At 38.3% G+C, this 13,724-nt stretch overlaps 1 long non-coding RNA gene across 1 annotated transcript; it reads left to right on the top strand.

Moving 5' to 3' along the window:
* Positions 1 to 396: 396 nt before the first annotated feature.
* Positions 397 to 7,582, top strand: LOC149920213 (uncharacterized). The gene is made up of 3 exons (XR_016470164.1): positions 397 to 467; positions 2,975 to 3,046; positions 7,508 to 7,582. It is a non-coding gene; the product is annotated as an uncharacterized LOC149920213 (long non-coding RNA).
* The last annotated feature ends 6,142 nt before the right edge of the window (positions 7,583 to 13,724 follow it).

Raw genomic sequence — 13,724 nt, 5'->3', positions numbered from 1 at the left:
CCATTCAATCTTTTGACTTCTAGTTATGAAATTTGCTGAGATCTTTCAGTGACTCACAGCCTTGTATTCATATGGTTCATATTTCAAATATTGCATTCTTGGATTTCAGAACATTAAAAAGGTACAGAAATAATAAGACTTATATACACACCATTTTGGTATAAAATATGAGAAAGCTATAAGAATCACTTTCCTGTCACTTACGAATAATTTTTTTATGAATGTATGAATACGTATTTGTAATTCTATAATAAGCAAATAAATATAAGTATTGACCTCATAGCTGTCTTTTAATTATTTGCAAACATGTGTGACTCCATCTATTTTTTTCTGTTTCTTTTTTTTTAATCTGTTTTATAAATATCTGCTTTGTAGATTCTGCTGAACTGTGGAATCCAGTGCCATTGACTGTGCCTGAATGCAAAGCAGACAGTAATGTAAAAATCCCTATATGAAAGAGAGAATAGGTAAGAGAATATTTAGAATGTTTACCTTTGGCTTCCAAAACATACTAAAGCAAATAGGCTGGGGAAGGGCTAAGTGGTCACCTGAAGAATAGAATTTGTGAACAATCTACTGCAGATGATGTCCTAAATGTCATCAATCCATCATAGTTGTGATACTAAAGAACCCAACCTAGCTATGTGAAAAGCATTCTTTACTTCACCTCTGCAACTCTAATTCCACACATTTTGCTAGAGTTATTACTTTCTCTTTTTTTTTTTTTTTTTTTTTAATCCTTTGAAACTGCTGTTTTAAGAAGCTGTGGGAGAAGATGTCCTGGTTTAGACAGACCTTCATTTGTTCTGCTATGACTCAACTCATGCTCCACCTTCTCTGTCGTACTGAGTCACATTTTTAATCTCTTTGAAATGCTACTTAAGACACATCCAAATGCTAAGCAAAATGTTTATAAAGTAGGCGCTTTCCTCACATAAATTCAGATTTAAAAATTTTGTTACACTAGGTACAGTTGATCTTTTGTTAGAACTGACAATGGTTTTTTTCATTGTCTGAGATATCTGATAAAGGTTGCTTTTTTTTTTCATGCAAAGCTGTAGACATTCTAGTTGATATTCAGTGACATGTTATTCTGAAGTAAGTAGAAATCAGGTGTCAAAAAACAAGGAAAGGATAAAAAATTACAAATTTCTCAGTTAACTTGTAGTCTGATACTTCCATCTGAAGGGCTACAAGCTCCACAAATTTTTCTTAGCCAGTGGATTCATTTTCAAAATAAACTTTCACTAAGTTGGAATAAACATATCAGAATTCAGCTCTAAATGTTTTGATCATTTTTGAAATAGAAGGGCATTCATTGTTGCAGGGTTATATTGAGTCATACGTTGGAATAAAATGTCAGAGCTGTACATGTGTATTTATAGACATTTTTATCCAGGTTGACAGTGGTTTTCATGTAGTTTGTCTTCTTGTAAATTCTTTCTGGTACTATTAATGTAAGTGTCTGGTGTTTATTTATACCTCTTGCCATATATGTTGTCATATGTCTACATTGTTCACGTTCTAAACAGAAAGGAAATGAATATAAAGAATATAAATCAAATCTGAAACAACAGACAGAGAAACAAAAGTGAGAAAGAATCCTTCACTGTTTCTTATCTTCAAATAATAAATTTTCATATTGTTTTCTCCCCCTCATTAGCTGAGATTATTGGCACTATTTTGTTGCCAGTGGCTAAGAATTCCGGCTCAAAGACAGAAAATAAAAACACTTCACCATGATCCAGAAGCCATATCAGTCTGAATAAAGAATGAGATAAATAATGCAAAACACCTAAACTAGACATTTTTATTAACCACATTTAAATATTCTTTGATCTTGATCCCTGACTCCTGTTCTCAAAACAACATGAGAAATTGACTGGGAGCAAAGCTCAAGCCATCTCCCTGAAGAAACACTACTGTCTGTAATCATGGAATACATTAGCAAACATTCTAGTAATGTGAAAACCTGCATGCCTTTTAGTCTCTGAATTGCTATGGGATATGTGACAAGCAGAGTAAACTGTAGCAGTTACTGTATAAATGCTAGATGGAATAAAGCAAAGAGGATACAAATTATTTTGGTAAAAGTTTGGATTTCCTTAAAGTAACTAGTCAGGACTTCATTGCTGTGTTTGAACTTCTGTTTTCTCATTAGTAAGTGTTGACAATGATTCAGTGTCTCATATTTCTTACTGGTTGGCACTGTGGTTCTTGCTGTTAGAAGATCTGTGCCATTGATTTGCATATGGGCTGGCCAATATCTAAATTGCATTTATAGGAATAATAATAGAACGTGATCCAACACCTTCATGATCTGGAAAATTTCGTGTTGCGCTTGTGTAAGATGCGACCAGCTAAATGACTTACTCACCCCTGTGGTTGACTTGAAGGAGGAAGTGGAGAGGCTGAGGAGCATAGGGACTGTGAGAGGGAGATTGATTGGTGGTGCCAAACCCTATCAGCCCTGAGATCTTGGCAGCCAGCTGAGGCTCCACATGGAGCATGTCACCCCCTGACACCTTGCAAACAGGTGACAGTGGGGAACCAGCAGGCAGACAGTGTTCCTGCTGCAGTGAACCCCCTGCCCTCTGCTCCCCGTAGCAATAACTGTGAAGAATTGGGGGGTGTGGGGCAGTGGCAAAAGGCCCTTCCTCGGCAATGCAGGTGCGCCCTCCCAGAGATTCCACTGCCTCCCAAGCTGCCCCTGCGGAACAAGTACAGTGCTCTGCAGGAACAACTGGACAGTGGTGGTGATGATGTCTTGGTGGTTTTACAAAGTCTAACCACACCTCACTTAGCATTAAAACCTCATTGACAAAGAAAAAATGACGGGTCATTGTCATTGCCATAGGTAAACCAGACCTTCTACACAGGGAGTCTGTTGCCAGGAGCCCAAGTTAAAGATATAAGGAAGAAACTGCCTTTCCTAATTCGGCCCTCAGTTTAATATCTCCTATTTTTGTTTCAGGTAGGCATCATTGAAATAGGAAGAAATTCCCTAAAATCTATGAAAAAGGACAACAGAGCCGTGGGGCAACAGGTAAAGGGTTCAGGAGCACAAGTTGTGTTCTCCTCTATCCTTCCAGATATTGGGAATGACAGTATGATGGGCCAACAGATTAATACCTGGCTCCAAGACTGGTGTGCCCAGCAGGGGTTTGGGTTTTTTTGACCTCTGCTCTGTTTGCATGAGACCAGGCCTGCTGGCAACTGATAGAAGTAGCTTTTGCCACTGGTGGAATGGTGTCTTAAGACAGGAGCTGGGAAGGTTCATTGATAGAGCTTTAAACTAGGTAGGCTGCATGTAGCTACCCAGTGCTTGTAGGAGAGGGATGTGCAATAAGATTCCACAGTCTTATGTCTTGGTGAAGGAGGAAGATGACTCACCCTTTTGTAGGAAGAACACAAGGGTTGGTGGCTATGGAAACACCTGAGTATGGTCATGAGGGTATTAGGACTGCTGCCACTCAAAAGAAGACCCAGCTCAGGTGCTTTTACACTAGTGCACTCAGCATGGATAATAAACAGGAGGAGCTGGAGGCCATTGTGTGGTAGGAAAGTTATGATATAGTCACCATCACAGAAATGTGGTGGAATGACTCACATAGCTGAAGAGCTGTGATGGAGGGCTATTGACTCTTCAAAAGAGATAGACAAGGCAGGAAAGGCGATGGTGTAGCCCTTTATGTTAAGAAAGAATGTGAATGTATGGAAATCTGTGGTGGTGACAATAGGGCTTAGAGCTTAAGGGTCAGATTAAAAATGAAGGCCAATAAGACTGACATTATAGTGGGAGTCTGCTACAGGCCACCCAACTAGGATAGGATGAAGAGGTGGACAAGACACTTTATAGGCAGTTGGGTGAAGTCTCAAGGTCACTCCCCCTTGTTCTTGTGGGGGACTACAACTTCCCAGATATCTGATGGATTTATAATACAGCAGATAGGGAACAGTCTTGGGGTGTGTGGGAGATAACTTCCTGACACAGCTAGTGAAGCAGCCAACAAGTGGAAGCAAAATCCTGGACCTGCTGTTTGTTAATAGAGAAGGACTTGTGGGGGATGTAATGGTTGGAGGCCGTCTGGGGCAGAGTGATCATGAGATGCTAGATTTCTCAGTTGTTGTTGAACCACAGAGGGGAGTTATCAGAATGGCCACCTCGGAATTCTGGAGGGCAGACTTTAACCCTTTAGGACTGTGGTTGAGAAGGCCCGTTGGGAGGTAATTCTGGGGAGAGAGAGAGCCCAGGAAGGCTGGGAATACTTTAAGGAAGTTATTTCAAAGCTGCAGGAGCTGACCATCCCCAAATCACAGAAGACAAGCCATCAAGAAAGGAGGCTGGACTGGCAGAACAGAGACCTTTGATTGAAACTCAAGAACAAAAGGAAAGTTTATTGTCTCTGGAAGAGTGGGCAAGAAAAACCAAAGCCCAGCTAGAACTGAACTTGGTCACTAAGGTAAAGAACAACAATAAATATTTCTATAAATACATCAACAGCAAGAGGAGGGCTAGAGAGAATCTCCATCCCTTGTTGCACGCTGAGGGCAACCTGGTCGCCAAGGATTAAAATAAGCCTGAGGTACTTCTTTGCCTCAGTCTTTAATAGTAAGACTTATTACGTCCTGGGAACACAGCCTCCTGCACTGGTAGATAGGGATGGAGAACAGAATAAGCCCTTCATGATCCATGACGAGATAGCTTTGGACCTGCTGCGAAAGCTGGATGCTTACAAGTCCATGGGACCAGATGGATTGCACCCTAGAGTGTTGAGGGAGATGGTGGATGTGGTTGCCAAGCCACCCTCCATCATTCTTTGGCAGTCCTGGCTAACTGGGGATGTCCTGGCAGGCTGGAGACCGGCAAATGTGAAACCCATCTTCAAAAAGGGCAGGAAACATGATCCTGGTAACTTACAGACCTATCAATCTCACTTCGGTGCCTGGGAAGATTATGGAATGGATAATCTCGGGAGCCATCGTGGACCGTTTAAAGGTCAACCAGGGGATCAGACCCAGTCACCATAGGTTTACAAATGGTAGATCCAGTTTGACAAACCTGATTTCATTCTATGACAAGGTGACTCGCTTAGTGGATGAAGATAAGTCGTCACCTGTCACCAGGTAACAAAACAAATGCAAATAAATTAAATTCCCACAGGGTGACCGTGACCGGGGTCAATGCACCCAACCGCGGCATTCCAAAATAAAACGAACAGGTTTACCTGGACTTCAGAAAAGGCTTTGACATTGTCCCCCACATCATTCTTGTGGAGAAGCTAGCTACCCACAGTTTGGATGGGCGTATCCTCTGCTAGATGAAACACTGGCTGGATGGCCAGGCCCAAAGAGCTGTGGCCAATGGAGTAAAATCCAGTTGGTGGCTGGTCAAAAGGGGTGTCCCCCAGGGCTCGGTACTGGGGCCACTTCTATTTAACATCTTTATTAATGATCTTGATGAGAAGATTGAGTGCACCCTCAGTAAATTTGCAGACAACACCAAGTTGGGAGGGAGTGTTGATGTACCTGAGGGGAAAAAGGCACTATAGAGGCACCTGGATAGACTGAATGGATGGATTAAGGTAAATTGTATGAGTTTCAATCAGGCCAAGTGCCAGGTCCTTCATTTTGGTCACAACAACCCCTCGTAACCCTACAGGCTTGGGGAGAAGTGGTTGGAAAGCTGTCTGGTGGAAAGGGACGTTGGTGAACCGATGGACAGTCGGCTGAATATGAGCCAGCAGTGTGCCTAGATGGCCAATGGCATCTTGGCTTGTATCAGGAATGGTGTGGTAGCAGGACCTGCCCCTGTACTTGGTACTGGTGAGGCTTTGCCTCAAGTAAGAGCTGGGTGGTCTGTTCTCACTGGTGACGGGTGACAGGACGAGGAGAAATGGCCTCAAGTTGTGCCAGGGTAAGTTTAGGTTGGATATCAGGAAACACTTTATTATAGAAAGGGTTGTTAAGCACTGGAATAGGCTCCCCAGAGAGGTGGTTGAGTCACCATTCCTGGATGTGTTTGAAAACTGTTTGGATGTGTTGCTCAGGGACATGATTTAGCAGAGGGTTGTTAGAGTTAGGGTACTATGGTTAGGTTGTGGTTGGACCTGATGATCTTTAAGGTCTTTTCCAACCTGAGTGATTCTATGATTCCATGATTCCATGTTCTCTTTTTTTTATGAAGGATGGATTTTGATTTTATATATATATATGAATTTTTTAAAATTTGTTTGCCTTCTTGATGAACTGGAGAATCTAGATGTAATGCCATTTTACAATACCTGGAGGATTCTTTTTTGACTAAGATGAGATCTACAGTGGAGCAAGTTTTTTAATCTATCCTTATCCAGATATAGCTTTTCAAAGTTTTTTTCTACTGAAGTGTGTTGTATCAAAAATGGCTGTTACAAAAGGCTAAAGTAAATGAAGCTGTCATTACATAAGAAGTTAGATTCATGCATGGGTAACTACCTAATTAGGAGTTGAGAAACAAGGATAAAAAAATGACCAGCCTCCAAAATAGAAGATTTTTCCTAGTCTTATTCAATTGATTTATAAATGATCTGGAAAATGGAGTACATTATAAAGTGAAGAAAATTAACAACACAAAAATATTCAAGATATATACAGTTTTATCAGCTGTGAGATATCTCTTGGGTATCTGCAATACTTAATAACTGGATAATTAAATTGATAACTACAAAATAATGAATATATGGTTAAAATTAATTATTGACTATATATATTCAAAGCTGAGATGTAAATTAGCTATTACAGTTCCTGAAAGAGATTTTGCTGTTATGGTGAATAGTTCTTTGAAAATTCTAGCTCTGTGCTCTCTGGTGCTTAGAAAGACATGCTACGAATTGTTATTAATAAAAAAAAAAAAAAGAACACAAGAGAAAACAATAGTGAACCAGTACAAAAACTCACGATTGCAAGTCTAGATATATAACAGTGAGAGTTCATTCAGGCCTACTCTTCTCTTACTCTTCAAGGTATAGAAAATTTGAAAAGTTACTTTGGCAAGGATTATCAGAATATTTAGAAAATTTCTTCATGACAAGTAATTAAAAGGGAGGAGAATGTAGTAGGAGTCTGAAGTAGACTAAATAGGATTTAATGATGAAGATTTGTAAAATTGTGAATCATCTGAAAATAGTGAATAGCACAAGATCTGGGGACAATTATTATTTCATCAAAAGAAATTAACTAACATTTTTTGAACAGAGATCATGAAATACTTTTTCATATAATCAATGATTACTCCATGGATGTCATTTTCACAAGATGCAGATGCAAAAACCTTTAATGAGTTTCAAAAGAAATATTGGAAAAATTAATGTAAGAAAGGGTTATTAAACACATAGAAACAAAGATCTATTCACCTCAGGATATCCCCTATCATTTGTAGATCCATACTGTTAACAGAGTTGATAAACAAACAAGCAAAAAAAATAACAATCTATATTTGTTCAATTCTTCTACTTTTTATTTTCTCTAGGCATCTGCTGTGTCACCATTGTCACCAAACAATAGACTACAGGTATATTTGGTTGAACTGTTGTGTATGTTCCCACATTATATGGTCTTATATGTACTCTCAGTTTTTTCTGACATTTCCTATTTGACACATATGCTTTTTGGTGAGTTAGTGTATCTGAAGTAGTCTATCTATAGTCACTCTCTTCCTCAAGCAAAAAATATTGCACAATGGCAGGTAAAGACTTTGTAAGGTATATACCCAGTATTTTCAGGAAGAAATTAATGTATCTCTTATTGGCTTAACAAATAGCATTTCATTTCTTATCTCTTGTATAACCTTCCATTCCTCCTCTGACATGATTTTGCAACAATTTGGCATACATTTGCTCAAGTTTAGAAATAGAACTAATTTTCCATGTTACTTTTTTGATTTCTCTAAATTAAAATCAAACATTATTATGTCCTTCTGAAATACTAAAACATGTCCATAAAGAATGACACAAAGAGCCAACTCACTCTGTGAGTTGCAATTACTAAGGTTTTTGTGAATTGTTTTATAGGAACTAAGGTCTGAGAAGGACCTCTTGGATCTTGTAGCCTAATTCACTTAAGTTGACCCAGAGAAAGGTAATGTATGTCATGGGGAATCACAATATCACAGAATCACAGGGGTTGGAAGGGACCTCAAGAGATTATCAAGTCCCACCTCCCTGTTATAGCAGATTTGCTACAATAGGTCACACAGGTAGGTGTCCAGACAGGTCTTGAATATCTCCATAGAGATATTCAATTCCACAATCCCTCTGGGAAATCTGTTCCAGTGCTTCTCACCCTTACCGTAAAGAAGTTCTTCTGCATGTTAGTATAGAACTTTCTATGTTCTAATTTTAGGCCATTGCTCCTTGTCACATCACCACACATCACAAAGTAGAGCCTGGCCTCATACATTTGCCTCCCAACTCCCTTCAGAGATTTATAAACATTAATAGATCGCCTCTGTCTTTTCCCCAGGCTGAACAGACCATGTTACTCAACTTTTCCTGTTATGGGAGATGCTCCAGGCCCTTTATCATCTTTGTGTCCATCCACTGGACTCCTTCTAGGAGATCCCTGTCTTTTTTGAACTGTGGAGACCAGAACTGAACACAGTGTTCTAAATGTTGTCTTATCAGGGGAGAGTAGAAGGTTGAAGATCACCTCTCTTGACCTGTTGGCTACACTCTTTTTGATGCACCCCAGGATGCCATTATCCTTCTTGGCCACAAGGGTACACTGCTGGCTCATGGCAAACCTGTTGTGCTCCTGGACCCTCAGATCCTCGTGCACAGAGCCCATCTCCAGCAGGTCATCCCATAACCTGTATTTATGGGTTATTCCTCCTCAGGTACAAGATTCTACACTTACTCTTGTTAAACCTCATGAGATTCATCTCTTCTCAACTCTCCAGTCTGTCCAGGTCTTGTTGAACAGTAGCATAACCTTCCAGTGTGTCATCCACTCCTTCCAGCTTTGCATCATCAGTAAACTTGCTGAGGGTGGACTCTATTCCTTCATCCAGATTGCTGATTAAGATATTGAACAAGACTATACTCAGCATCAACCCCTGGGGATCACCGCTAAATACAGGCCTCTAACCACACTGTGCCACTGATGACCACCCTCTGATCTCTTCTTGTCAGCCAGTTGTCAATCCACCTCACTGTCAACTTGTCCATCCCACAGTTTCTAAGCTTCATAACAGGGATGTTGTGGGAGACAGTATCAAACATCTTGGTGAATTCAACATCCACTGCTCCCCCTCCATCTACCCAGCTAGTCATGATGGTGAAGGCTATCAGGTTGGTCAAATATGATTTTTCCTAGGTGACTCCATGCCGACTACTCCTGATAACCTTCTTCTCTTCCAATTGCTTGGAGATGGCATCCAGAACAACTTGTTCCATCACCTTTCCAGGAATGGAGGTGAGGCTGACTGATCTGTAGTTTCCTAGATCCTCCTTCTTGCCCTTTCTAAAGACTGGAGTGACATTGGCTACTCTCCAGTTTTTAGGTACCTCTCCATTTACTGAGACTTTTCATAGATGATAGAAAATGGTTCAGCAATCACTTCTGCCAGTCATTTCTTTCACACGTGGGTGCATACCATTGGGGTCCATGGATTTGTGTGCATTGATTTTGGCTAAGCACTCTGACCAGATCCTCCTCAACCAGTGGGAAGTCTTCCTTTCTCCAGACACTCTCTCTTACCTCCAGGGTCTGGAATTCCTGAAGGCTAGTCATAGTGTTAAAGACTGAAGCAGAGAAAGAATTTAAAATCTCTGCCTTCTCAGTGTCCCCTGCTACTAAGGTACTCGCCTCATTTAGAAGGGGACTCATATCTTCTCTTGTCTTCCCTTTACTGTTGACATACTTAAAAGAACCTTTCTTGTCATCCTTTATCTCCTTTACAAGTTTTAATTCCAGGAGGGCCTTAACCTTCCTAATTTCATTCGTATAGGCCCTGACAACGTTCTTATATTCTTCTGAGTTAACAGACCCTTTTTCCACATTACATAGACCTTCTTTCCTTTTAGGTTATCCATGAGTTCCTTGCTCATCCACGCAGGCCTTTTGCCACCTTTCTCCAATTTCTTACACTTAGGGATCTTGAGCACTGATTTTGAGCTCAGAAGTAGTGTTTAAAGCAAGAAGAGAATAATGATGCCATTGCTTAGAATATCTCTGGCACAACCCAAAATCTTCAAGTCACATTCATGTTGCGCAGTTTAGCACTGCAGTCATAGCAGGGTTCTTCCAAAGTCAGAGAAGCACACAACTCCCCTGTTAGACTGAATCAAGTAAAGATGTGGATTATTTTTGTAAGTATTTATCTCTTTCCACTATCAATGATGGTGCATTATCAGTGACATTCCTAAAGTACTTTTTTCAGTTGTAAAAGTCTTTAGTTCACTAACATGCCCTTATGGCCTTGGCTAACCTCACATTGAAGCCCCAGCACACAGGCCTGGAATCCCATCTGAGATCATCTCAAGTCTAGGACCCCTTTACTTACCTGTAAGTGTGCCTGCTTTTCATCCTGTGTCCTACTGTCCTAATTTACTGACAAGCCTTTCTGGATTACCTTTGGTTTTTTCCTCTTTCTTTCCCCACTTCCTTCTTCCTTCTGCACCCCTTGTCATTTTAATAGTTTCCTGCAATTCTGTGTTTCTGATAAGTATTTATTTGTCTTCATTGTGGAAAATATTTTTGTGAACTCTTGTCAATTCTAGTATTTTCTAAAGAGAAAATGAGCAGTTCAATTAACTGCACTTTCCTCTTCTATCAAAAATCATGTTATCAAAGGTGGGTCACTAGTAAAGAAAAACAAAAACACAAGGAAGAGAAGAAAGAAAAGGAAAAGAAAGAAATAGTGAAAAGGAAGGAAGGAAAAGAAAGAAAAACTCTTTCAATTTTAGAATATTTTTGCCCTGATAATTTTATTTAGTATTGCAGGATGCACTTGAACTAATTTTTGTAAGATGTTTTTAATAGTTTTTTTTTTCTTTCTTTTTTTTTTTTTTTAATATTTATGGAAAGAACACATTAACAATACTACTTAATCAAGGCTATAACAACTGCAAAGTCAGAACAGAAGCAAGCAAACTCAAAGAATGGGGCCCTGAATTATTAAAGAGAAGAGAAGGAAGATGGAAGGTTAAATTGTATCATAACCAGGTCATTTTGCTAATCATGTTTTGAATTCCATGTAACACTACCTCCTGCTTTATTGGTCTGGTAATTGTTTCTGTTTGTACCATGGGTAGAACAATAATGCCTATCTAGAAATGTGATCAGTCTAGAACTGATACTAACTACTTGCTGTCCACACAATTAAATAATTCAACGTAATTTCAGATACTCTAGTTTCCAGAATGGTTTTGTCAGAGGTAAGACAATATTAACTGCTCTGTAAAATCAAAGGAAAGGAAGGAAATTTTCTCTCCATGTTGGAGCAATGCTAGTCAAAGATGGTTTAATTCTTCTCTTCATTTGGTGTGCCTTTATCAGAAAAAACACTATTCAACTATTCGTGTATCATTTTTTGCTATAAAAATAGTAAGGGGATTTCTTTATAAAAAGCATTCTGTATTTTTATATATACCACAAGTATGCAACAATTAGAAACATATACGGGTTGGTCCTGGTGTAATCTGCAGGTGTTAAAAGAAAAGCTGAAGGGCTGCTGAGTGCTTGAATTACAGAGTAAATTATAGTAAGTAATAGTTCTCAGTCTCAAGCTGTACATTTTATTTTCTATTAATGATACAAATACAATGCTCTTGCAAAAATGTTGATGTTGGGAGAAACAAGAGCACTGTATTAATTTTCACTTCTATCTATCTATATAACAATTACTGATGTAAATGGTAATTATCATTTGACTGAAAAAACACCTTTCTCATTACATCATTACTAGCTATGTAATGCACTTCTTACAACTTCATTGTCCCTTTGTGATCCAGAATAAGACAATGTGATGTAGTATCTTCTGTAGTAAGATTGTCTCCCATCAAGATATGATGCCTAGTTTCAGAGAAATAAAATTATGGAGCTCAGTGTTACCTGCATTCACACCATATTTCTAAAATATCATTTTAAAGACAAAAGAAATATCATATTAACACAGTGTTTGATAATAATTTTTGAAGAACACCTTATACTTCTGCAGAGGTACAGGTAAATGTTTTAGTGCCCTGATGCTTATCAGTAAATGAATCATCTCACTGCCTTTTTGTGTTTAGAATTAGTATCTTGTTCCCTTACATAGGGAAGAAATCAGTAATTTATCCAGAACACTGCAAATAAATCCTTATCAGAAAGAGGAGTACAATTAAATTTCCTTATCACCTTCTATTTTAAATTTTAAGCTATATTTTTCAAAAATATTCTTTATTATAATATTACTTCCAGTCAGAAAACTAATTTTGAAATTAATTTACGTGCATATCATTCCCACTGTACAACTTCTTAATAAAAAGTTTCATGATTTTAAAATTATAAGAACATTGAGCCATGCTTTGTAAACCAGAGACAAAATTTATTTCAGGAAGCAGTGCTCGTGAGCAAAGTGCATTCCTGGCATCTCTTCCCAGTGGGTTTTTCTTTCATTCTGTTTTTTTGTTTGTTTGTCTGTTTTACTTTATTTGTTTAAAGCTAGTAAGAAATCTGTGTATATATTGATCAAAATAAGTCACAGAGCTGGTAGCAACTGGAAATTTTTCAATAAAGTGATTTTGTCCCCATTAAAAGCAGTCTCCTAGTATTGGTTAGAATTTCTGGTAAGAAAAAGTGAACAAGTGAAATCTCCAAAGAACAAGTGACCTGGTAGGAAGGATATTTATCTGGGATGTAGAAAACATAGATTAAATCCCTCAAATAGTTGTATGAGGGATTCAGTGTTTACACTACTTTCCCTATGTGTTCAGAGGCAGTACCATGTATCCTTATTATCTAGGAATTTTATTGAAATTCCAAATACTTTACTGAACTGGGAAAATTATCTTCTACCTAGTTCTTCCTGAGATGATTGCAGATGAGTATTTTCATAGAATTAAGAATGTCAGTAGACAGCATTTTGATGATTTAAATATTACATTAAAATATATATGAAAAATTAAATCAGATTAAATGAAACTTCTACTAAGGAACTGATCATGCAATGTTCACTGCATATTTGATATTCATGCCGCACTCTCAGAAAGGGCAAGAGAAATTCTATTTTATAGCAGAAGTACAAGCTGAACTTTGGAAAGAAAGCCGTATGTTCCTGAAATTCTATAACTTCGGTGAGATATGCTGTTTTCATAAATTCATATTTATGTAATCAAAATAAATTTGTTTTGGTTTCAGGCAGCTGCACTATACTCCATCAATGTAATGAGGTCATGGTTGAACTTAATTAATTTTACATGGATATACTGTTTCCTTTTTAACTTCTGGTTGTTCCAGTGAGTACAAATAACATTGATGGATGACGGATGCAAACTTTTGAAATGGGGTAGGCAGTAAAGTTCAAGTTGTAAATGGATCTGTTAAAGAGCAATTTCATTTTTAATTTTCAGAGTAGTAGCAAGCTTTCAAAAAAAAAAAAAAAAAAAAAAGTAAACAAAACAAAACATATAAATAAAACCTTCATGGGTAAAACCTGAAAGATGAAAAACTTACCTGAATTTCTGAGGAGTTTTGGACCCCTGCAG

The sequence above is a fragment of the Phasianus colchicus genome, chromosome 1 (assembly GCF_987193195.1).
Source record: "Phasianus colchicus chromosome 1, bPhaCol1.hap1.1, whole genome shotgun sequence".
Taxonomy (NCBI): Eukaryota; Metazoa; Chordata; class Aves; order Galliformes; family Phasianidae; genus Phasianus; species Phasianus colchicus.
The sequence above is the reverse complement of the archived record's forward strand: the minus strand, read 5'-3'. Positions and strand labels throughout refer to the sequence as shown.